We start from the raw sequence: 26,714 nt of genomic DNA, 5'->3' as shown, positions 1-26,714 counted from the left end.
CTCGAAATCTACAATTACTCGATCAAATAATGGTCGACATGTCGTACGCTACCACTAAAGCCAAAATTTTTCAACACCCGAACAAAAAATTCACAGAAATTACATACAGGGTTTGTCCGGAAAGTAATAGGACTGATTTTCTTCCTCCGGGACTGTATCTCGGAGCGTGTGCGCACCAAATAGATTCGGTAGAGAGCGTTCCTAACTAACGACTGAGCGGCTGGCCAGTTGTCTCCGAGTCAGGACAAACATTTTTGAGCGAGGTGTTTTTGTGAGTGGTGTACGCCGGAAATGCAGCGTTCGTTAGAGCAGAGGTACGCAATTAAAATCTGTGTGAAATTCGATAAATCTGCGGCAGAGACTTTGAAATGATCAAACCGGCTTAGCCAAATGTTGTTTTAGCAAGACAGAGGGGATCCAAGCAGCATGCACTTCGGCTCTCAAGGCTATTCCGGAGAATGTCTTCCTTGACGCCTTCAATGCTTGGAAATCGCGCTTGCATCGACGCAGATGAGCCTATTTTGATAGTTTTAAAGAATTATAAAGATTCCCTCTGACAACTCCAATATTTTAAAAACATGTACAACTTCTCGTCTCAGCAGGATGGTACAATATACTGATTCAAAAACCTTGAGCTATGTGCCGCCCTTTTACTTGCATGCACTCATATACTTATATTGTATAACATAATTGTCAAATCTCAAATTTGTAGAGGAAAAATATATTTAAGAGATCACCAAACTCTACATGCGATATAATGGCACACCTAGACTTACAAAAAGCAAATGCATCAATCTAAATGCTGGTTTATAGGAACAGTTGTAAAAACTTCATTCCCTTTATTATCACAGTTCTATCCGCAGGACAGGTTTTCAAAGGAGCTCCCATCCTGACCATATCTGAGTAAGGCATGCGAAGGTTAGCGAAAACCTAATTAATATTAAGAAATAAATAACCGCCAATAAAAATACAATTCTTAATAAAACTCATATTAAGGCAATATCAATATGACCCCGTCACGCACAATACAGTTTCTTATCTCAAGCACTAGTCCAACATCAAAATAAAAATTTTGTATATTTGTTTTTCATAGACCTGAAATGGTTCGACCGCCTTCAATGAAATTTTATTACGACCTAAAATGGTTAGAATGGCTCTGAGAGTGTTCCTGTAACGTTTGGTGGCGAACGGGAATTTTTTTAATGTTCTTAAATTTATTAGCAAAACACATACCTATTTAAATGTTTACTATAAACGCAAAATTATTATACTCGTATTACGTAAATAAGTTCTAAGGTGTTAGTCTTTTTCAATATAAATTAAGCATTATAATAATATAATAAAACTCCTTCTTTTTGTAATAAAATCTCGTGCACCAAATGAATTGCATTTTTATTTAAATAATTAACGCTATTCTAAGTGACGTGCTAATATCTCAATATTGTGTACTAACTAATAAATTTCGGAGGCAATTAATTTATACTAACCAAAAATAGTCATGGATGACTACTACATACTATTAGAGTAATTCTGTAACCAGTCTTTAGTCTCTATTTGAGTCATTTTGAGGTAAAATCTCAATTTGTGACTAGTTACTATTCACTAAATAGTCTCTAGCCAGAGAACTTAAAACTATAGAGAAGGTGCAAATCGAAATCTGTATGATGGTTCGATTGCGCGGCTAACAGAGCTGATAGAATCACATTAGGGAATTCGCCGTTCTCGCTGCTATTTAGCAGAATTGAGCACGTGCAGTGGCAGAAATATATGTAAAATGACTGAGAATAAATAAAGAGAATTGCTTTGTAGAAAAATATACAAAATATACAAAGTCACACAGAGAATGTAAAAAAGCATTCTCTGAGTGACATATGCATGCTTATATTGTATTATATGAACCATTGTCACATATGCGTGATTACTTTGTGTTATAAGAACCATTGTTTTCCGAAAAATGGTAAAAATTTTATGTGATAAAAAAAAATAAAAAATTATTTTAAATAAATTATTATTTCAAAAATTATATTAATCTCGTCTTCATTCATTCCTTTAATTTCTTCAAAAAAATTAATGACCTTTAGAAATATGCATATTTGCATTCTTTCGTTGTCATTTCCATATTCGTAGCAATAGAATTTCTATGGCATATACATATATTATTTCTTTGGCACATTTTCCTGTATGTTTACAACAAATACACACATATGTACAAACATCCAATAATGGCCGTACGGATCTTTTGGCATCTATGTTGTCACGGGCAACCAAGGCCGAAGCGCACAACAAGTGTCACAGCATTTGCTGGTAGAAAATCGGAGTTGTGCCGAAAAAAATAAAGTAATGGCCACCGATTGTCACCCCTTGCCGCTGTAGCAGCTTCGCCTACAAACATGTGTAAATATGTATGTACAAATGTATGTATACGTATGATCGTGAATACATATCGACGCAGATTTTTGCGAGAAGCACCAGAAAGCTGTGCAATTTATGATTTTTAGCTTTTGCCATAAAATAAAAGGCAAAAACAATGCTTCATTTTTTTGTTGGTGACATATTCACATGTGTACGCATATGTATGTTTGTATGCTTGTGCATTATTTCCCAGCGGGGACAAAATAAAGGCCTCACCTTCTTTTAGTAGCGTAGGGTAAGGTGTACAAAATAAAGAGACAAAGTAGACTATGATATTCATTTTCAAAGCTGCACAGCGTTTGTAAATTTTTTACTGTTATCTACCGCCGACCTCTTGTCGCCACATATACATATACATATATGTATATGAAACTAATTGAATAGTAAATTAATTATTCTATTGAAATGGGAAAAACTAAATGTGGAGTGAGTAATAGACATTTTCGTCGACTAGTGGCAAGAAAAAAAGAGCACAATTGAAATCGTGAAAAAAGCTATTGTTCCAGAAAATGAAAATGTCCCTAGTTGTAGCAAAAATGTATCCGAAGAACTAAATATAAATATATGTAATGTGCATAATGTGCGTAATGCGGCTACTGGTAACTCTAACAACAATAATAATGACATAAATGCGAAATTAAGAAATTGGTGTGTCAAATATAAAATTCGTAAGAGGGCATGCGATGAAATTCTCCAAATATTTCGTAGTGCTGATGTGCGTGTACCTGCATCAAAGAAACAATTAATGACGTTGCCTAACTCAGAAATTAATATAATTGATGTGTCGCCTGGAAAATACTTTCATTTCGGAGTAGAAAATGCCCTTTCTTTGATGAAAATTTCTTTACCTCCAAATATGGATTGCCTATATATTGATATAAATATAGACGGGTGCCCGCTTTTTAAAAGTTCAGGGACACAACTTTGGCCAATTTTAGGAGCAGTGTCAAATTGTAATGATATGAAACCATTTTTGATTGGCGCGTATGTAGGTAATCGTAAACCGAATTCCATAAACCAGTTTTTAACAAATTTTGTAGATGAAATAAAGCACTTAAATGATCATGGCTGGTTCTTGAATGGAATAAAAATGTCTATACAAATTTGCAAATTTATTTGCAATGCTCCGGCAAGAGCATTTCTTGCCGATGTTGTTGGCCACACAAACAGCAAGGGTTGTTCAAAATGCACACAAACTGGTAAGAAGATTAATAAAAGATTAACTTACAGTAAAACTCCCGCACAATTAAGAACAGATGAAAGTTTTAAAAATAGAAACGATAGACTTCATCACTGCGTAGATTTTTTGCAAAGTCCAAACGTTCTCGAAAAAATTGGAATTAATATGGTTACGCAGATACCTTTGGACCCCATGCACCTTGTCGAACTTGGTTGCACATTTGGGAAAATAAACATAAAACTCGTAAGATAACTTCTCTTCAGAAAGTTGAATTAAACAAAAAAATAAAAGTATTCGAAAATACATTCCAAAGGAATTTGGTCGAAAGCCGAGGGAGTTTGATGAATTGGCCAGATGGAAAGCCATCGAATTCAGGCAATTTTTGCTTTGTACTGGCATTGTCCTCTGCAAGGAATATTTTTATGAGAATTTGTTTTATCACTTTTTATCGCTGCACTGTGCGTATCGAATTTCCTCTTCAAATAAATGGGAAAATAATTTGCCTTTCGTTCGACAGATGCTTTGCGATTTCGTTGAACAGTTTGGATCCATTTATGGAGAAGAAAAATTGTCATACAATATTCACAATTTGTTACGTTTGCCTGATTGCATTGAAAGCTTTGGTAATGTGGATAATTTTTCGAGCTATAAATTTGAAAATTACTTACAAGTTTTAAAGCAAGATGCCCGTCAACCTACCAAAATATTGCAACAAATATACATATAATAGATGTGCGGAACGACACGCATTTTAATTTCGTCTTTGGCACATTTGCCTGTATGTTTACAACAAATACGAGCCACATACATATGTACAAACATCCAATAATAGCCGTACGGATCTTTTGGCATCTAACGGGTGATTTTTTTGAGGTTAGGATTTTCATGCATTAGTATTTGACAGATCACGTGGGATTTCAGACATGGTGTCAAAGAGAAAGATGCTCAGTATGCTTTGACATTTCATCATGAATAGACTTACTAACGAGCAACGCTTGCAAATCATTGAATTTTATTACCAAAATCAGTGTTCGGTTCGAAATGTGTTTCGCGCGCGTGTTTTGTTCAGCGATGAGGCTCATTTCTGGTTGAATGGCTACGTAAATAAGCAAAATTGCCGCATTTGGGGTGAAGAGCAACCAGAAGCCGTTCAAGAACTGCCCATGCATCCCGAAAAATGCACTGTTTGGTGTGGTTTGTACGCTGGTGGAATCATTGGACCGTATTTTTTCAAAGATGCTGTTGGACGCAACGTTACGGTGAATGGCGATCGCTATCGTTCGATGCTAACAAACTTTTTGTTGCCAAAAATGGAAGAACTGAACTTGGTTGACATGTGGTTTCAACAAGATGGCGCTACATGCCACACAGCTCGCGATTCTATGGCCATTTTGAGGGAAAACTTCGGACAACAATTCATCTCAAGAAATGGACCCGTAAGTTGGCCACCAAGATCATGCGATTTAACGCCTTTAGACTATTTTTTGTGGGGCTACGTCAAGTCTAAAGTCTACAGAAATAAGCCAGCAACTATTCCAGCTTTGGAAGACAACATTTCCGAAGAAATTCGGGCTATTCCGGCCGAAATGCTCGAAAAAGTTGCCCAAAATTGGACTTTCCGAATGGACCACCTAAGACGCAGCCGCGGTCAACATATAAATGAAATTATCTTCAAAAAGTAAATGTCATGAACCAATCTAACGTTTCAAATAAAGAACCGATGAGATTTTGCAAATTTTATGCGTTTTTTTTTTAAAAAAAGTTATCAAGCTCTTAAAAAATCACCCTTTACATATGTTGTCACGGGCAACCAAGGCCGAAGCGCACAACAAGTGTCACAGCATTTGCTGGTAGAAAATCGGAGTTGTGCCGAAAAAAATAAAGTAATGGCCACCGATTGTCACCCCTTGCCGCTGTAGCAGCTTCGCCTACAAACATGCGTAAATATGTATGTACAAATGTATGTATACGTATGATCGTGAATACATATCGACGCAGATTTTTGCGAGAAGCACCAGAAAGTTGTACAATTTATGATTTTTAGCTTTTGTCATAAAATAAAAGGCAAAAATTAAAAACAAATTCTGTTGAGATTTGAACCTACGTGTTCATCGCAACTTTTCAAGCGCTTACTACCAAGACCATTGACACTTCAATTGCGTTGTCCTAATTATGGTTTGATTATGCATGAAAGAAATATACAATGGATCGCCAATTGGAATAGCATCGCCTACAAGGTAGCGTAATTATTAGGGTGTGTCATTCTGAGGCAACCTTTTTTTTCAACTGAAAAACAAGCTCAAAACTTTCGAGAAAGTGTAAAAAAAAGTCACTCAAAAGATGAGCTATTAATATTAATATTAAGAGATGCCTATTTCAAATTTGTCAAGAACCAATTCTTAATCGACTTCGACTACTGGAGATCGATTCCGAAAAATCGATTATTTTACGAGAAAACTCGATTTTCGAGTAGAATCGGAATCGAGTTTACCATCCCTACTGGCATCTATCGGGGCACATATAAAACCTCCGCACAATAACCACCACAAAAAAAAATGATTTTTTTTCGATGTAATTTATATGGAAAACAGAAAATTTGAAATAGGCACCTCTTAAAATTAATATTAGGAGCTCATTTTTTGAGTGACTTTTTTTTACATATTTTCGAAAGTTTTGAGCCTGTTTTTCAGTTGAAAAAAAAGGTTGCCTCAGAATGGCACACCCTAGTAATTATGTATGCATATGTATGAGCTTGCATACATATCGACGCAAATTTTTGCGAGCCACGGAAAAATACTTATTTTAGAATTGACAAATATTGTAAATCGACAAGAGCTATGTTGCCACTTTTCTCGCTTCTTTCTGTGAAGAACCATCAGAAAGTTGTTCAATTTTTTTAGCTTTTGCCATCGTCGCGAAAAGACACTTGTTGGCAAAGGCATGCTCGGGGCGATGTTACGGCGTCTGTTTATATGAATGAAGCGAGGTCGCTTGTGGCATATGCGCCTGCGTTTATAAATGAAATCGTTTTTGTTGTAAAATTTACTAAATTTGCCCTTCGCCAATTCGGCTGCCATATTTCCATGCTTCTGCCAGAGCACTTAAAAGTATAGAGAAGGTGCAGGTTCGACTGCGAACATTTGATAGATTCGTGATAGGGAATTCGCCGCATTTGTTAACATTGTAGGTCGGAATTCGCCTCGCAGTTTTAACATTTTTGCAATTCTCTCGCATATTCTAACCGAGAATATGAAGAGACAAAAATATGTGTATTTCAGTGGTCGGCATGAGAGGATCTGTCACGAAAAAAAGGAGCCCAGTGAGAAATTGGAATTAAAATTAAGCAAATTTTATAAATAATTAATAGTATAATGAAAATTAACAAAATGTCTTTTAAGGATATATTCCCTTTTATCTTTTAAAGACTTGGAACATAAAAGGCACCAAAGGCATTTAATATCATAAAATATTTCTCGCAGGGCATATTTGGTTTTGCGCTATAGTCTTGCGCGATGTCAATTCGTTGCTGGCTCGACAACGACTGAACGATAAAGCGTAAGCGTACGTGTGAAGTTAGTTTGCACAATTGTGCTAAGAAATGCCGACCACTGGCATATGATGACAAGGCATATATGCCGAAGCATACAATATGAAGAGACAGAAATACACTCCCAACGAAGAATTTCGTTTTGCTTGTTTATATTTTGTTTCATTTTTGACACCGAAAAATGTGTACAAAACACATTATGTTCTCTGTCTCACATACCCAAGAATACGAAGAGACATAAATACATATATGTATGCTTGCTCCTTATGATACTCCCAACAACAGCATTGTAAAAGGCTAGCCACTGAAAAACGCTACTCCCTTCCTTCCCTTTCCTTCCTTATCGGCAAAATGTGTGCACAGTCAGAAACGTGGTAAAAACGCAGAAATCAGCCATCTTTGCTTTGTTTTCATTTGAACAATGTTGCCATTGCCCAATACGCATATATAGTTTTGAGCACATCTTTGTTTTCAATTACAATTTTTTACAATATAAAATATCCAAACTAAAAACAAACTATTAAAAATAGTTTATATATTTATAAATAATAGCACTCGACTCTGATTTTGAGTTATTTTAAGAAAATTTCAAACATATTGAACAGATTGAATTATAAAAGTTGATAATTACTGCAGTATATCGATATTGGCAACCCTGCGTTGTGAGAGAGCAAGCAGCTGCGACGTTTGCGACTGCAAAAATCCAAATGTCGCGGATTCTCACGTCATCGTCATGTCAGAGAGAAGAGAGTTTTTCACTGTGCAGTTACATTGCGCGCCCATAAGATAGGTCGTGCCAGCTGACCCACGATTTTGCGTTTTTCACTGGCTAGCCTATAATACTTTCAGGCTTCAATTTTTGCTTTCAACTTGGGAATCGCAATGTATGCAAATGTGTACATACATAAGTATGCTTTGGCATTTTACCGTCGGCAATTGCATATTGACTGGTAAACATAATATGATGAGAGTATAATTTTGTATGAATGCATGCGTAGTAATATTTATAGTCAATTTGGACTTCAATATTTAATAATTTTATCTGATTTTTACATAATACACTATACTAATAATTATTTTTATACCCTGAACAGGGTATATTAAGTTTGTCACGATGTTGAACACCCAGAAGGAAGCGTCGGAGACCCTATAAAGTATATATATAAATGATCAGTATGTTGAGTTGAGTCGATTTAGCCATGTCCGTCTGTCTGTCTGTCTGTATATATACGAACTAGTCCCTCAGTTTTTAAGATATCCTTTTGAAATTTTGCAAACGTCATTTTCTCTTCAAGAAGCTGCTCATTTGCCGGAACGGCCGATATCGGACCACTATAACATATAGCTGCCATATAAACTGAACGATCGGAATCAAGTTCTTGTGTGGAAAACTTTAACATTTGACAATGTATCTTCACCAAATTTGGTATCGATTATTTTCTAGGGCAACAATGTAATTTCCGAAGAAATTGTTCAGATTGGTTAACTATAGCATATAGCTACCATACAAACTGAGCGATCAGAGTCAAGGGGTTGTATGGAAAACTTTCGCATTTGACGTGCTATCTTCACGAAATTTGGCATGGATTACTGCTTAAGGTAACAATATAATCTCCGAAGAAATTGTTTAGATCGGTTAACAATAGCATATAGCTGCCATACAAACTGAACGATCGGAATCAAGTTCTTGTATGGAAAACTTTCACATTTGACAAGATACATTCACGAAATTTGGTAAAGATTATTTTCTAAGGCAACTATGTAATTTCCGAAGAAATTGTTCAGATCGGATTACTATAGCCATACAAACTGAACAGATAGTTACTAACAGAAATGCACCTGTGAAGGGTATTTAGCTTCGGTGCAACCGTTTCGTTTTTTCTTGTTGTATTAAATTTCCTACTAATAGAAATTAAATTTATCACAACAATATACACATATGTACATACATCATATTATCTTATGTCTCTGCACATGCTCATATCATAATCTTATTATCTACTCATATGATTATGTGTATAGTATACACTGTATACGCACGTGCGCGTTCAGAAATTCATATCATGATTTTATCACTTATCAATATATGTGACCTGGTCTACGAAAAGGGAGCTAACGTGCGAAAACTAGTTTTCTGGGAAACAGCTGTTAAAAATAAACAACTCGTTTCGTCAGTTTCTCGTTATCTCATTAATTGTTCTCCTTTCCAGAGGCTTCAAGGACGTCCAGTAAGTGTTGTTTTTGGTCGGAGTATTATTATAGTTCATCGTGTAAGTTCCTAGTGTGGAACATTTAAAAAAGTAACACTGAAGAAGTGACGTTTACTCTACTACCGCGCAGCTGCTGTTGTCTTGTTTTCATTCGTCTCTCTTTCCAGATGTTCTGTTATCACATTTGTGTAAGTGTTTTTGTTGATTATCGTCTTCGCATTTCGCATGAAATGAAACATGAGTGAATGAGAAGTTCATTGCCGTATACGGACAATATTTCCATGAAAAGGATGATGAAAACAATGAAGAGAGCGATTATGATGAAGACGAAGTATGTGTATCTCAGGCAGAAGATGATACCGAACAAACTTTTGTTAAGATTGACCTGTCTGTTGTTGAAGTAAAGGAGGAGGAGCTGGTAACAAAATTTCTGTCAAAAGATTTTTGTAATAATAAATGTCATACACTGATACCACGGGAAATGATCGAGAGTACGCGGGACAATTGTTTAGAGATTTTTTCGTATTTTTACTTTTCTTTCTCTACATTTTTAGGGAACTTTCAAACAAGTTATGACTTTTTGGATTCTATCACGTGAAAAAGCATCTCATCTTCCATCCGAATCATCTAAAAAGTGAAAATTGATTTTTTGACACCTAAGCCCTCTTTCCGTAGACCAGGTCACATATTACATGTGCGCGCATTGATCTGCACATTCATATATACATATATGTACATATATTTGTATACACTTCCGAAGAACCCAGCGGGGCATAAAAGGCCTTCATATGCCCTTATTCATGTCGGAATTGTAAGGTAGAAAGGGCTTACTCCGCCATATAAGCTTCATATCTTTTTAACATTGCATGTCCTACATCGTGAGGCCTCACCTCAAGCGACGTAAAAAAGAAGTAAATCAGGCCTTACCTCTGCTATCTAAAAAAGGAGTAAATATTTTAATAAAAATAAGCTGTTTAATAATGACACAAACGACTTTTAATTCATCAATATATTATTTTGATTTTTTATTAATTGTATCGATTTTTTAATATCATTTTCGTAATTTGGGAAGCCGTATTTGGGGGACTTCAGAGCATCTAAAATTAGAAATAGCAATTGTGAGTTGTGAATTTATGTATTTAATTAAAACAAACCTACCAAACAAAAATTTTCCAAATAAGTTGTTTTTTTTTTTAATTATTTTTTCTTCTGCAGCCCATGCCAATTGTACTCTAACAAGCACTCTTCTGTGATGATAATTTGTAGAGATTTTGTAATAGGTGTTGAACCTATATATTCTTTAATGCTACAAAGCTATTGAAATCAGGAAAGTATTAATTATATAGTTTCGCAGAAAATACTGTTCATTCAGTTAACTTACTTCGACATTTTTTGGAAACATTTCAGCATTTTCCTCAAACTGTTCCATTTCTTCAACGCTTTTTATTGGAAATATGTCCAGGCTTGTAGATTACGGAAATGCTTTCTCTAACAGTTTATCCATCTTCACATGTAGCTCACAAATTAATTTTTTCATTTGTTGCACCTCTTCTTCTATAAATAAATTGTTTATTCAATTTAATAAACACAATTATGTATAGTAATTACTTACCCAATTTTTTCATTTTATTTCCACACTCACAAGGTGGAGAATTTTCGTCATTTATCATCATGTAGCTCCGTTTTGACATTTTGGAATATTTAGTCTAAATCTAAATCTAAATTATATTTATATTATATGTTTCAATTTACATATTCAATTGAAAGGATAATTAAAGTGTGAAGTGATGAAGAATTGGCAAAAAACCCATTTTATCTTGATATGGCAAGCACATCGCCTTGTACAATAACTCTTTTACATTAAATTTTTCTACATTAGTGGCGACTTCATGCACTAATCCAATTCCCAATTCTAAACTTCTAACTGGTAGTTCAAAAAAGTTCTATATTGCTGTATATCTATTCCCTTAAACATATTCTTCATTTTCTTTACAAAATCCAACAACTCTGATGGGGATAAAAGGTTTAATAAAACAACAGTATTTGGTGCTTCAGAACTAAGTATAAACATGTCCGTTTTATAATTTTTGTAGAGAGTAGATCCTTCTATGACATTTTTTAAACCTGTTGCTTTGGGTAAATCTACTGAAAATGCGTGTCGTTCTGCACATCTATTATATGTATATTTGTTGCAATATTTTGGTAGGTTGACGGGCATCTTGCTTTAAAACTTGTAAGTAATTTTCAAATTTATAGCTCGAAAAATTATCCACATTACCAAAGCTTTCAATGCAATCAGGCAAACGTAACAAATTGTGAATATTGTATGACAATTTTTCTTCTCCATAAATGGATCCAAACTGTTCAACGAAATCGCAAAGCATCTGTCGAACGAAAGGCAAATTATTTTCCCATTTATTTGAAGAGGAAATTCGATACGCACAGTGCAGCGATAAAAAGTGATAAAACAAATTCTCATAAAAATATTCCTTGCAGAGCACAATGCCAGTACAAAGCAAAAATTGCCTGAATTCGATGGCTTTCCATCTGGCCAATTCATCAAACTCCCTCGGCTTTCGACCAAATTCCTTTGGAATGTATTTTCGAATACTTTTATTTTTTTGTTTAATTCAACTTTCTGAAGAGAAGTTATCTTACGAGTTTTATGTTTATTTTCCCAAATGTGCAACCAAGTTCGACAAGGTGCATGGGGTCCAAAGGTATCTGCGTAACCATATTAATTCCAATTTTTTCGAGAACGTTTGGACTTTGCAAAAAATCTACGCAGTGATGAAGTCTATCGTTTCTATTTTTAAAACTTTCATCTGTTCTTAATTGTGCGGGAGTTTTACTGTAAGTTAATCTTTTATTAATCTTCTTACCAGTTTGTGTGCATTTTGAACAACCCTTGCTGTTTGTGTGGCCAACAACATCGGCAAGAAATGCTCTTGCCGGAGCATTGCAAATAAATTTGCAAATTTGTATAGACATTTTTATTCCATTCAAGAACCAGCCATGATCATTTAAGTGCTTTATTTCATCTACAAAATTTGTTAAAAACTGGTTTATGGAATTCGGTTTACGATTACCTACATACGCGCCAATCAAAAATGGTTTCATATCATTACAATTTGACACTGCTCCTAAAATTGGCCAAAGTTGTGTCCCTGAACTTTTAAAAAGCGGGCACCCGTCTATATTTATATCAATATATAGGCAATCCATATTTGGAGGTAAAGAAATTTTCATCAAAGAAAGGGCATTTTCTACTCCGAAATGAAAGTATTTTCCAGGCGACACATCAATTATATTAATTTCTGAGTTAGGCAACGTCATTAATTGTTTCTTTGATGCAGGTACACGCACATCAGCACTACGAAATATTTGGAGAATTTCATCGCATGCCCTCTTACGAATTTTATATTTGACACACCAATTTCTTAATTTCGCATTTATGTCATTATTATTGTTGTTAGAGTTACCAGTAGCCGCATTACGCACATTATGCACATTACATATATTTATATTTAGTTCTTCGGATACATTTTTGCTACAACTAGGGACATTTTCATTTTCTGGAACAATAGCTTTTTTCACGATTTCAATTGTGCTCTTTTTTTCTTGCCACTAGTCGACGAAAATGTCTATTACTCACTCCACATTTAGTTTTTCCCATTTCAATAGAATAATTAATTTACTATTCAATTAGTTTCATATACATATATGTATGTATATTAATCTAGACTTTTAAAAAACTACAACTTACTTGTAAGTCCGCGTACGAAATGAGAAAATATAATAATTATATGCATAAACGCAGCGTTTCCGAAGACAACGAAAAATAGAACAATAATGGCAAACAGTACGCGGTTGCATATATGCAGTATTCGGTGGCGACAAGAGGTCGGCGGTAGATAACAGTAAAAAATTTACAAACGCTGTGCAGCTTTGAAAATGAATATCATAGTCTACTTTGTCTCTTTATTTTGTACACCTTACCCTACGCTACTAAAAGAAGGTGAGGCCTTTATTTTGTCCCCGCTGGGAAATAATGCACAAGCATACAAACATACATATGCGTACACATGTGAATATGTCACCAACAAAAAAATGAAGCATTGTTTTTGCCTTTTATTTTATGGCAAAAGCTAAAAATCATAAATTGCACAGCTTTCTGGTGCTTCTCGCAAAAATCTGCGTCGATATGTATTCACGATCATACGTATACATACATTTGTACATACATATTTACACATGTTTGTAGGCGAAGCTGCTACAGCGGCAAGGGGTGACAATCGGTGGCCATTACTTTATTTTTTTCGGCACAACTCCGATTTTCTACCAGCAAATGCTGTGACACTTGTTGTGCGCTTCGGCCTTGGTTGCCCGTGACAACATAGATGCCAAAAGATCCGTACGGCCATTATTGGATGTTTGTACATATGTGTGTATTTGTTGTAAACATACAGGAAAATGTGCCAAAGAAATAATATATGTATATGCCATAGAAATTCTATTGCTACGAATATGGAAATGACAACGAAAGAATGCAAATATGCATATTTCTAAAGGTCATTAATTTTTTTGAAGAAATTAAAGGAATGAATGAAGACGAGATTAATATAATTTTTGAAATAATAATTTATTTAAAATTATTATTTTTTTTAATTTTATCACATAAAATTTTTATCATTTGGTTCTTATAACACAAAGTAATCACGCTTATATGACAATGGTTCATATAATACTGTTGCGATTTTACTGCTTACTAGTTTACTTTACTGGGTTCGTACCTCTGGATTGACAAATAAAACCAAAAACCGTTTAATTCAATTCAACAACTCTTTATTTCGCAATTTGTCTACACTATAACAGTTTACTCTTAGCACTGGATGATCACATTGCATTGTATAAACCTACAAGTAACCAATCCTTCATGTTTCACTAACACATACGCAAAATATACTACAATTTAGGCATTTGGTACGGGTTGCCCCTAAATATTCTACTACGAATTAGGCACTTGGTTCGGGTTGCCCCCAAGTATTCTACTACTAATTAGTCACTTGGTACGGGTTGCCCCCAAATATTCTACTACTAAAACGTTCAAATGCCTCAAATCTGATATAGTGTGTTGCCGTGTTAGGTTTTAAAATTTATAACTTTAACAATATTTTTATTAAATATTCAAATATTTTTCGATTATTTAAATTCCTAAATATTAAATTTAATCAGTTTTGTCCAAAATATTAATTATTGTATCAATATATTATTAAATGTTTCCAATTTTATAAAAAAATATTTATATAATATTTGTGTAAAACTATGTATTTCGTGCAACGGTATAATGTGTCAAATCATTTCAACGGACATTTTTCTAAGCTTAAGAAGCTCAAAAAAATTGCAATAGTAATTTTAAGTTTGGTTTATAAAGGAAATTAAAACATTTTTCAAAGAGATATTCAGCGTATGTAAGTATAGTAACATTAATTAATTAATTAATTTGTTAATATTTGTTGTTTGATTTCGTATAGGATGCCTTGCAGAAAGTGTGTTGCTGGTTGCAGTTTGGGGGTGCCGCTGCATCCCTTCCCATCAGAAGGGGAAATGTCCAGGTGAGTTTTATGTATAAAAATAATATAATTATGTACATAATATTATCGTATGTATATAAATATGTACATAATATAAATAAGTGAACAAGATGTGTCCTAAACCGTGATTTCATAATAAAGTGAAGTTTTAAAATGAACAAGAAGTGAATAGGGTCGACCTAAACCGTGATTTTATAAAAAAGTGAAGTTTTAAAATGAACAGGAAGTGAATAGGGTCGTCCTAAATCGTGATTTTATAAAAAAGTGAAGTTTTAAAATCGTGTTAAATGTTAAAAAATTAATTTAAAAGTATGGCACAATGGAAGTCCTCCTGATTAAAAAATATATAGGGTTATAGGGACCGCAAACGCTTAGTTTACGAAATATTCGACCTTAAAGTTCGAAAATTCGCCAAATTGGACCAATTCAAGAAGCTATTTCATCAAATTAAACGCACTTTATTCACATTTTTCACTTCAAATTAATTAAATTACACTATAAACTTTTAAATAAATCCACATTTTACACTTATATTAGGTATTTTACCTAAAAAAACTTTATTTTAAAATTACATTTTACACTTGTTTGAACCTCATTTGTTTACCAAAAATTACGACGAAATAAGTAATATTATATACATATAATATGACGTAATTAAGTGTAATGTATATGAGTACAGTACGAAAACTCAAATTTTGTTTCATTATGAGTGCACGATAACCATCAAATATAACCACTTTATACCCAAAACTCATATTTTAAATATAAAAATATAAATATTGTCACCTAAAATACAGAACAATGTATAATCAAAAATAAATAGAAATCGTATGTATATATAACAAGGGTGAAAATAGGCCTCCTGGGGAACCGAACACCCAAAAAAGATCGGTAACGCGCCTGCATTGCAACCTCAGAGGTGGTGAGGAAGAGCAATAAATATCCAATAAACTTTTGTTTCAAAAATATTCTTGAAAATTTTCATTAATGTTTTCCATTACAAATATTTTTTCACAAAAAAGTTGATCGACTACATTCTTTTAATTACATCTCTGTGCCTAAAAAAGGCAGATTTCGATCAGGTGATCTCAGCTGTGAAAAATTCTTGGAAAACAGCTGATTCTTTGGTTACTTGTAGGATTATACAATGTCACATTGGCGCTGCCACGGCTTATATAGCCACGCACTCCTCGCTGACGCCAAGGTGTCCCAACAGGTGAACCATCATACAGATTTCGATTTGCACCTTCTCTATACTTTTAAGTTCTCTGCTCTAGTGTTAGTCTCAAAATATTGCCTCAAATTTGAGACATGGTAGTTAGCAGGCCACAAAACTAAAAAGAACTCTTATCTGCCATTTGAATATATTGAATAGAGATCGTCATAGATATTAATCGATTGTCGTTTTTTAATATTTTGTAAGCAACTCACACACGCAAAGGTTAAAAATAAATCAGTTATACATAAATTTCGTATTTTGTTTATTTTAAATGATAATTATGTTTTTGACTATGTTATAGAAAATTTAATATTTGTTTTCGACTTATTTATTTTCATTCAAGTCTCAAAACATCTCCGAATAATGAAATGTAATAGATTTTGTGACTGTCACTTATAGAATAGCAAAATCGTCTCAAGTCTCAAAAATTGTCTCTAACTTAAAATCTCAAATTTAGAGACTTGAGACTGTATCACAGTACAGAATCGCACGGTATGTGTGCAATGTGAGAGATAATATCAACGTCAGGTAAATGGAAACAAATCATACGTTTGTGACATATAAATTAACAAATTGACAATTTTTTGTGGTGATGAAAGCTCCTTTGCACTTTCAAACAGAAAATTCCGTAGAAAGTGGTTAAAAATATTCGACTTGGGCGTGCATAAGTGTATCTAAATTGAATTGATATATAAGCTGATGTACATACAAATACATATTCACTTCAGCCAATGTTTTGGTGATACATAATGGAAACTAGTCGATTTATCTAATAGCCCAATTCAGTAGAGGTGTGCGAATCCGGTTCGATTCGAATCGTATCGAATCCTTAAATTCGAAAAGTTCGAACTGTTCGAAGTAGTAAAAGCTTAAATAGATTATTCGATCGTATATAGATTATTCTATGTATTGCAGTAATAGAACAAAATTAAAGAAAATAAAATTATTATTTAGTTCAAATTGATTTAGATATTTATTAACAACATTTTGAACAAGATATTGTTACGAATTTACTCTTGCTAGTTTACTTTGTTAGGTTCGTATCTCTGGATTGACAAATAAAATCAACACTGTTTAATTTAATTCAACAACTCTTTATTTCACAACTCGTCTACACTATAGCAGTTTACTCTTAGCACTGATTGATTACGTTGGCGCTGCCACGGCTTATATAGCCACGCACTTCTCGCTGATGCCGACGTGTCCTTCTAGAATATCGCGTCTGGAAATTACCAGAACATACGGCTATACGGCGCCAGACGCAAGCAGACAGTCGCGGCGCCAGACTCAGCAATTGTTTACCTAGACAAGCAGACAGTGCGGCGCCAGATGTCTATTGTTTCGACGAGCAGACAGCCGTGGCGCCAGATGTCTACAACAAGACAAATGCTATTCCATATACCTTCAGCTATTGTTCATAATCAGGGATGCATATAGTAATACAAATATAACTTAATACTACTTTTGTAACACTGCCCTCCACTAAAACCTAATCGTCCCGATTAGGCACAAATCCTCTTGAACCAAATGGGGCGAGCCTCTCCAAATGTACTACTTTCATTTTACATCGTGCTTTTCCATTTCTTTGTATGCGGTATACCACGTCATTAAGTCGTTTCATCACCATATAGGGTCCTTCCCAGGCTGTCTGCAGTTTCGGGGACAAGCCTTTCTTTCGAAGTGGATTGTACAACAGGACCAGATCACCTTCTTCAAAACCTTTTGAATTTGCCGCTTGATCGAACCGGTCCTTCATCTTATTGCTCATCAGATGCGTATGCTGTCTTACCATTAGATGCAATTCATTCATTTCTTCCTTTAAGGCAGAACAATAATCTCCATCATTTCTTACAGCTGTAGGATTCGTTCCAAACTTAAGATCAGCAGGGAGTCGCAGATCAGATCCGAAAATAATCTTTGCTGGCGTGTAACCAGTTGTCTCGTGCTTCGCTGAACGATACGCCAGCAGGAACATCTGGATGCACTTGTCCCAATTCCGTTGGTCTTTATCAACGATTTTCCGCAGATGTTCTTCGAGCGTTCGGTTGAATCTCTCTACCATCCCATCTGATTGTGGGTGTAACGCTGTTGTCCGTGTCTTGTGGATGCCCAATAATGTACAGACTTCTTGGAAAATGGAAGATTCGAAATTCCTGCCTTGATCTGAGTGTAATTCGACGGGCACTCCGAACCTTGTTATCCAATTTTCTACAAACGCTTCGGCTACTGTCTTCGCTTCTTGGTTTGGTAAGGCATATACTTCTGGCCATTTACTGAAATAATCCATGACAACCAGTAGATATTTGTTTCCGGCCGTACTGGTTGGGAACGGACCTGCAACATCCATTGCGACTCGTTCAAATGGTGATCCCACGTTGTACTGTTGTAGCCTACCGCGACTTTTGGCTTTAGGACCTTTAGCTGCCATGCACTCTACGCAATTACTTATCCATTCTGCTATGGAATCTCGACAACCGATCCAGTAGAACCGTTGTTTAATCTTCTCTATAGTTTTTGTAATTCCAAGGTGCCCTCCACTAGGTCCATTGTGATATTCTTTCAATACTTTCGGGATCATGGACTTCGGTACTATGATCAGCAGACGAGACTGTTTGCCATCTTCGCTTTCCCAGGTACGATGAAGGTATCCATTAACGAGGTTTATGCTGTTCCATTGGGCCCAATATGCTTTTGCCGTTGGACTCTCGCTACTTATTTGTTCCTTTGGTGGTCGTACCCCATTTTCTTTGGCTATTATCAGCTTTGCAAGATCAGGGTCCTCCAGCTGATTGATTCTGATGCGGTGAGGAGTCCAATCATCTTCAGGTTCTATATTCAGTAATCGCACGTCGATTATACCTTCTTTTCCTTCTGATTTGGAGCAATGTTTACATTCCAGTGGACAAGGGCGACGTGATAATGCATCCGCATTTTTGTGGTGAATCCCCTTTCGATGTTCCGTTTCGAAGTCGTAATTCTGTAATCTTTCGATCCATCGTGCAATTTGGCCTTCCGGATTCTTAAACTGTAATAACCATTTTAATGCTGCATGATCAGTCCTCAGCAAGAATCGTTGTCCATACAAATACTTGTGGAAATGTTTTACACATTCCACCACAGCTAGTAGTTCTTTTCGCGTCACACAGTAGTTTTTCTCTGGTTTCCCGAGCACTCTGCTGTAATACCCAATTACTCTTTCTTGTCCGTCGATGAGCTGAGACAGGACACCTCCAATTCCATAAGCGCTCGCATCTGTATCCAGGATGAATTTCTTTCCAGGTATTGGATAAGCTAACATCGGTGCCGTACAAAGTAGTTCTTTCAGCTGCTCAAACGCTTTTTCTTGTTCCAACTGCCATACAAACGGGCGATTCTTCTTTGTTAAATCATGTAAACTTCTAGCCACGTTCGCAAATCCAGGTACAAAACGGCGGTAATACGTGCATAAGCCGAGGAAGCTGCAGAGTTCATGTATGTTGGTGGGTTGAGGCCAATCTTTAACTGCTTTTATTTTTTCATTTCCATGCAGTTCGTTCAGAAAACAATTTAGGAGTGTAGGACTTATCTGCTGTGGCTCAATAGTAGGCTTCTGTTGTGACCGTTCGCATCGTGCTATTGCACTTATATTCTGGCACTGTCCAATTACTGCTCCTTTCTTCAGACTTATAGGCGTGTTGAATTCATTCACTACTCTGACCGGAATGGTGGCGTCTTCTCTAGTTTTCACAAGCGTTCTTCCTACCAATATGGGTGTATCTATTTTTGTTGGTTCCACAATCCACAACTCTTCAGTCCCACCTCCTCCATTCACTTTGGCCCATACAATCGCCTCAGATTTTGGTGGAATACTCTGATTATCATCAACAATCACCCTCTTACTTTCAACGTTGGTCACATATCCGGTGTTTATAGGCATCTCCATGTTCTGGCAAAACAGCATTTGCTTGTTTAAATCCAAAGTAACCCCGTGATCAATCATGAAATCTACTCCCATTATAATTTCATCCGTGATTTCTGCTACGATGAAGGTGTGATTAACTTCCAGGGTACCAATCATCACTTTGCAAAACACTTTTCCCGCGACAGCTGCTTCCTCCCCGGTGGCCGTTCGAAGCTTGCAACCGACTAATGGTTCAACCGTTCCTCTTACCACATCCGGTCGGATAATTGAATGTGTGGCACCAGTATCCAAAGTAAGCGTTGACAGTCGTCCATTTACGATACCGTTGATAGTAAGATTGTTGTCATGGCGGCCTATTTGTGATATCGAGATGGCGGGGCAAATAGTTGTGGGAACCAGCTCACGCCCCTTTGAACTGTTCCGTTTTAGTTTAACGACTTGTGAGATGTGGATGCTCCGTCCTCGTTATCTGTTGGTTGTTTCCGTTTTGATGGGTTTACTTTTATGTTGCAATTCCGGGCAAAGTGACCCGCTTTTCTACAGTTGAAACATCTGCCTGTTGTATTTACTCGCGGTGCAGCAATTGCCTTCAGAGTCTTCAACATTTCTTCCATCAGCGCCGGTTGTTCCATTTCAACCCTTTGTACTTTGTGTGCTGGTTTACTTAGTAGGGAAGCTGTTTCCTGTGTGAGGGCGTGCGAAACCGTTTCAGCAAACGTTCTTTTTGGCAAGGCATATGTGGCGCGTTTGGTGTCCACATCACGAATTCCATTTATGAAACATTGAATTTTTACCCTCTCAATGTAATCCACAGGTGCATCTGCATTTGCCAAATGAGCCAATCGTTCTATTTCAGTTGCAAACTCTTGCAATGACTCGTTCATCTTCTGACCCCTATTTTGCAGTTCGATCTGGTATATTTGTTTCCGGTGCTCACTACCATATCGTCTTTCTATCGCACTCATCAATGCCTCATAGTTGTCCCGTTCACAGTCTGGAATAGTCTGAAGGATTTCTGCCGCAGGTCCTTTCAATGATACAAACAAGGACGCCACTTTGTCCACTGCATTCCAGTTATTGGCCACTGCTGTCTTTTCAAACTGAAGTTTGAAAATTTGAAATGGAATACTTCCATCGAATGTGGGTACCTTCAGTCTTGGATTATTTGTTGATGGTGCAGGGCCATGCAGTTGCAGTTCTCGCATACGATTACTCAGTTGAAGAAATTCTGATCTTAAATTTTCTTTGTCATTTTTTATTGTGCTTAATTCGTCTTCAAATTTTGAAAATTTCTCTTGCACTTGTGTATTATTTTCTGTAATCTGTTGTACCAAACGCTTTTCTAACTGCGTATTATTTTCAGTCATTTGTTGTGTAAGGCGAGACTCTAACTGTGATGTATTTTCAGCTATTTGCGTTATTTGCTGTGCCAGACGATTTTCTGTTTGCACTACATTCTCGGCTATTTGCTGTGCCAGACGATTTTCTGTTTGCACTGCCTTTTCTGCATTTTCAGCTATTTGCTGTGCCAGACGATTTCCTGTTTGCACTGCATTTTCTGTATTTTCAGCTATTTTCTGTCTAGCCACTAACAGCATGTTCATGTCCACACTCGATGATGTTCGTTGTTCTTCTACTTTTTCTTCTACCTTTGTAGAAGTTTCTGGCCCAACAAATTCGAACTCGTCCACATTAATTCCATCCGCTTCCATTGCTTCACGTAATCGTGCCTGCAGATCCGCCTTTTGCCCGCTTATCGGCAAATTACGCTCCTCCAGTTCTTTTTTTAATTGCTGAATTCTCAATTCTCCGAATTTAACCATCTTGAATTTGGATTATTTGACAATCCCACTTCTGACACCAATTGTTACGAATTTACTCTTGCTAGTTTACTTTGTTAGGTTCGTATCTCTGGATTGACAAATAAAATCAACACTGTTTAATTTAATTCAACAACTCTTTATTTCACAACTCGTCTACACTACAGCAGTTTACTCTTAGCACTGATTGATTACGTTGGCGCTGCCACGGCTTATATAGCCACGCACTTCTCGCTGATGCCGACGTGTCCTTCTAGAATATCGCGTCTGGAAATTACCAGAACATACGGCTATACGGCGCCAGACGCAAGCAGACAGTCGCGGCGCCAGACTCAGCAATTGTTTACCTAGACAAGCAGACAGTGCGGCGCCAGATGTCTATTGTTTCGACGAGCAGACAGCCGTGGCGCCAGATGTCTACAACAAGACAAATGCTATTCCATATACCTTCAGCTATTGTTCATAATCAGGGATGCATATAGTAATACAAATATAACTTAATACTACTTTTGTAACAATATGTAATTAATCATAAACTCATAAACGTAATGGAACAACGTTCCTCTATTTAAAATTTCTATATCATAATATTCAATTAAACATAACGAATTAAATTTTTATTCAAATGGGTTTGATTACAGGAGGCTCAGCAATAGTTTCATGTTCATTTTCAAAACATTGTTCGAAAATTTATAAGCGATATATCATCCTTATTTTCTTTTTTTATATCATCCTTCATCTTGTCATCAGTTAAAAAGTAATCCCGATAACGAGGATCAATTAAAAAATTATGCCAATAGTCAAATATTAAAATTATTCGAATTATTCGAAGTATTCGGATTATTCGAACTATTCGAATAATGCGAATATTCGGGTGGAATCTCTGATCGAATAATTCGGTTCGATTCGCGTCGAATAATTCGAAATTTCGAATATTCGCAGCCTCAGTTACTATTCACAATAAAGTCTCTAGTTTTTAGTCACAAATTATTGTCTCAAATTTGTCATCTGATGGTAAGCAAGTCGAAAAACTGATGAGAATTCTTGTTTTCCACTTTGAATACACTGACATTTCACTTATAGAGATCATCTTAGATTGGTGGTTTTTATGTTTTGTAAGCGACGCAAGAGCGTGAAAGTTAAAAAAACAATTTCGAGTTAATTTCGTAACTTTTGTGATTCAAAGTCAACATTTAATTTAATTTTTATTGGTAATTGTTTTATGTGACTGCATTGTAGAAAATTGTATATTTGTTGAAGACATGTTTATTTTCATTCCGGTTTATATACATACATCTCTAAAAAATGAAATGTAACATCTGATTAGATTTGTTCGTTTTTATTTGAGACACTTTAATAACTATTAGATAGAATAGAATAGAATAGTTTAATTGAGGTAATGCACCGCGACCTTGGGTCTATTGTGCCATCTCCTATATCATATGACCTCCCAGAGCTCCAGCAGCCTGCACAGTTCCAGTAGTTTTCCGGGCTCTAGTGAGGTGATGTGATCCCTGCTGATATAAACGGAATCCAGGGCCTTAAGCCTTTTTCCACAGATTGCTGTGCAATCCAGGATTAGGTGTGCTGGTGTTTCCTGTTCCAGCTCGCAGAACCGGCAGTTAGCACAGGAGACCATGCTCATGTTGGACAGGTGCTTCCTGAGCTTACAATGCCCTGTGTAAATTGCGACGAGGAGACGGAATTTCTCACGGGGGAGGTTAATTAATTCTTTAAACCTGGAGAGATTATACCCTCCTAGAAGCAGCTTGGCGTGGCTCATACTTGCTGCCTGCCGCCAGTACCGCTCTCTCCTCCGTGCGGAGCAGCTCCTTAAGAGTGTGGGGTCCTACCGCTATATACGGCTCTGGTCCCAATATCTTAGACGCTGCCGCCGTACGGGCCAGTTCGTCGGCCTTCTCATTTCCTTCTACACCCTTGTGCCCTGGTACCCAACTTAGGTGCACCCGATTGCACAAAGACAGGCGGTTTAGCCTTTCTATGCATTCCTCGACTAAAAACGATTTGGTCTCGTATGATGAGATCGCTTTTAGCGCCGCTTGACTATCGCTGAAATTAGCTATGCTCTGGTTGCGATAGTTGCGGCTGAGGTTGACTTTAGCGCACTGACTAATGGCAAAAACTTCAGCCTGGAAGATACTTGGGAAGCAGCCCATAGGTATGGACAGCTTAGTACGCGGTCCCGCAATACCTTCCGATTTTTTTGCGCCATCAGTGTACCACTGAATGGTACTGTCTTCCAGCAGCCTTTTCAGCGTGTTATCATTCCACTCCGTCTTACCGCCTAGAGTTACTTTAAAATTCTTTTTGAGGTTAATTTGCTTCGTTGTGCCGTCTCTTGGGAGGAGGGCCAGCGGTGTGCTTTCCGCTAGAGCGTCCATCTCTCTAGAGGACATTATCTTCCCTCTTCCATACCCTTCTGCTGACATTAGCAGCATGGTGCGTTTTGCTGCTAGATTGATCACCTGATGCAGTGGTGTGAGCTCTAGTACGACATCCAGTGCCACCGTGGGGCATGTGCGCATTGCCCCCAAAGCACAGACACATGCAAGTCTTTGTAGCTTTGACAGTCTCCGAATCACCGAAGGCTGCGCTGTTTTGGTGGCCCAGGCAACCGCTCCATAGGTGACGATAGGCCTTACTATCATACAGCCATCTAATGATGCTTGGCTTGCATCCCCATGCTCTGCCGGCCAGGCGTCTACAAATCATAAGCGTTTTAGTTGCTTTGGACAGCGTTAAGTCCAAATGCCTACTTCATCTTAACAATGAGTCTAAGGTGAGGCCAAGAAATCTGACCTCCTTAGACATTTCCACCTCTGTGCCACCAGTTGTTAGGGATCTCAGGCCCGGAAGAGATTTCCGCTTAGGGAATGGGATCACGGTGGTTTTTGCTGGGTTGATATTTAGCCCTACCGCGTTGCACAATCCTTTCGCCAAGCTTAAGCCCCTTTAAACGATGTCACAGAGAGTGTTCTCAAATCTGCCTCTCGCCATTATGACAATGTCGTCCGCGTACCCTTGGCAGCGGATTCCATTGCTAGTGAGCAATTCGAATAGTTCGTCTACTATCAGGCTCCATAGCAGAGGGGATAGTACTCCACCCTGTGGGCAGCCCCTCGTGATGCCAAGACGAACCTTGCTATCTCCCACTGTTGTTTCTGCTACCCTAGTGCGCAGAAGGGCTTCTATCCATCTGCGTATCGGGGGGGGGGGGGGGTTACGTTCCTTCTCTCGAGTGCCTTGATCACGCTAGTGTGAGACGCGTTATCAAAGGCACCCTCAATGTCTAGGAAGGCGCAGATCGCAACCTCGTGATCCAGCGAATCCTGCAGCTCAGACGTGAGTTGGTACAGAGCAGTATTTGTGGATCTACCCGCTCTGTACGCGTGTTGTCTGGCATGTAGGGGTGCGATCTTCAGCACTTCATACAATAACAACTATTACATACTGAATTGCAAAATCGTCTGCTACTGTATCTTAATTTCTTGTTTGTTAAGTTTTAGCACATTTATTGTTTTCTGATTTTTATACTTCTATGAACATAATTAAGTTTTAGCACATTTATTGTTTTCTGATTTTTATACTGGTAAAGAGAACAATCGATAAGAACGTTCCGTTGCATGGTTTTGCGATTTACTGTCTTTTTGGTAGAAAAGTGTGCTTTATTTTTGCGTCATCAAGGTTAAAGCTTTCAATAATAAAAATATTTTAACGGATTTTTCAATAAATCATCTACCTTGTAACTCACTCTTGAATTGGACCACTAAAAGTCAAAATTTAGGGGTTAAGCACTTATCTTTCTTTATTATTCTAACTTAAAGCTTATTATTTATTAATCGAGTATACAACTTCTTATTTAAAACTTTTTACTAAGCAACAGACTTATTAGAACTGTACATGTTGCACAATCGGCCAGCCTTTATATTACGAATTTCGCTGTCTAAGTAATTCTAACAATTTGTCGTCGATTCTATTTTGTTTAAATGTTCGTGTTCACCACAAAAAGTTAGCAGAATTCGAAAATTTATATACAATTTCAAAATTGTCGAAATAATAAAGTCGGTAACAACAAAGTGATTTTCGATTTCAAAAAAGGGGAAATTTTGAGAATAGCATCCAACTCTCATGGATCGATTTACTGATGTTAAAGTTAGCTTATCTCTACTGCTTTAGAAGTGCTAAGGAATGCTTCATATTTTAAAACTAAAGAAAATTATACCACTTAAAGTATAACAACTACAACTGACTTTATATTTAAAAAGGAAAATCTGTTTAGAACTTTGCATGATACGATATAACCCAAATTCACACTGCCCGGGTAACTTAATGTAGTGGGCGCCTTACTAAACAGACATTAACATAATGTACCGTAAAAGGTGAATGGTTGTCCGTTAGTATTCCACCACAGGGGTTATAGTTGGAGGTATTAAAAAAGTTTAGCGATCAGTTTCCTAAAATTACATTAGAACATTGTACGAATCGCTACCTCCATTATACATACAGTTCTCAACAAGGCGTGAAGCACCAATTATTTCCTATAAATCTTACAGACAAAAGAAAAGTTTTAAAAAATTTAAAAAAATTGTGAAACATTAGTTGTGGTTTTATTTAGAAAATGTATTCGAAAAAATCGCTAATAATAGCAGAATTGTACCATCTTTACTTTTGATAGAATATATTGGTTTTAGCCAATTTAAATTATGAAACCGGACTAGGCATAGATTCATACGAATTGCAATTCAGTCATAAGCATATTCAATGATGTACATATACAAGTAAACAGGACTTAAAAAAAAAACAGAACAAA

The 26,714-nt window shown here is 36.6% G+C and overlaps 2 protein-coding genes across 15 annotated transcripts in view; both read right to left on the bottom strand.

Annotated features, from left to right (window-relative positions):
* The window catches only part of LOC115066185 (synaptic vesicle 2-related protein), a 795,221-nt gene that overhangs the window by 31,679 nt on the left and 736,828 nt on the right, over nucleotides 1-26,714 (bottom strand). The gene's annotated exons all lie outside the window — the stretch shown is intronic.
* The window catches only part of LOC125777152 (uncharacterized), a 138,867-nt gene continuing 117,258 nt past the window's right edge, over nucleotides 5,106-26,714 (bottom strand). The window contains exon 2 of the mRNA XM_049451406.1: nucleotides 5,106-5,223. The gene's annotated coding sequence lies outside the window, so the exon portion shown is untranslated. The remainder of the gene's footprint in view (nucleotides 5,224-26,714) is intronic.

This window comes from Bactrocera dorsalis, chromosome 3 (genome assembly GCF_023373825.1).
Source record: "Bactrocera dorsalis isolate Fly_Bdor chromosome 3, ASM2337382v1, whole genome shotgun sequence".
Lineage (NCBI taxonomy): Eukaryota > Metazoa > Arthropoda > Insecta > Diptera > Tephritidae > Bactrocera > Bactrocera dorsalis.
Note: the sequence above shows the minus strand (reverse complement) of the source record. Positions and strands in the feature narration are given on the sequence as shown.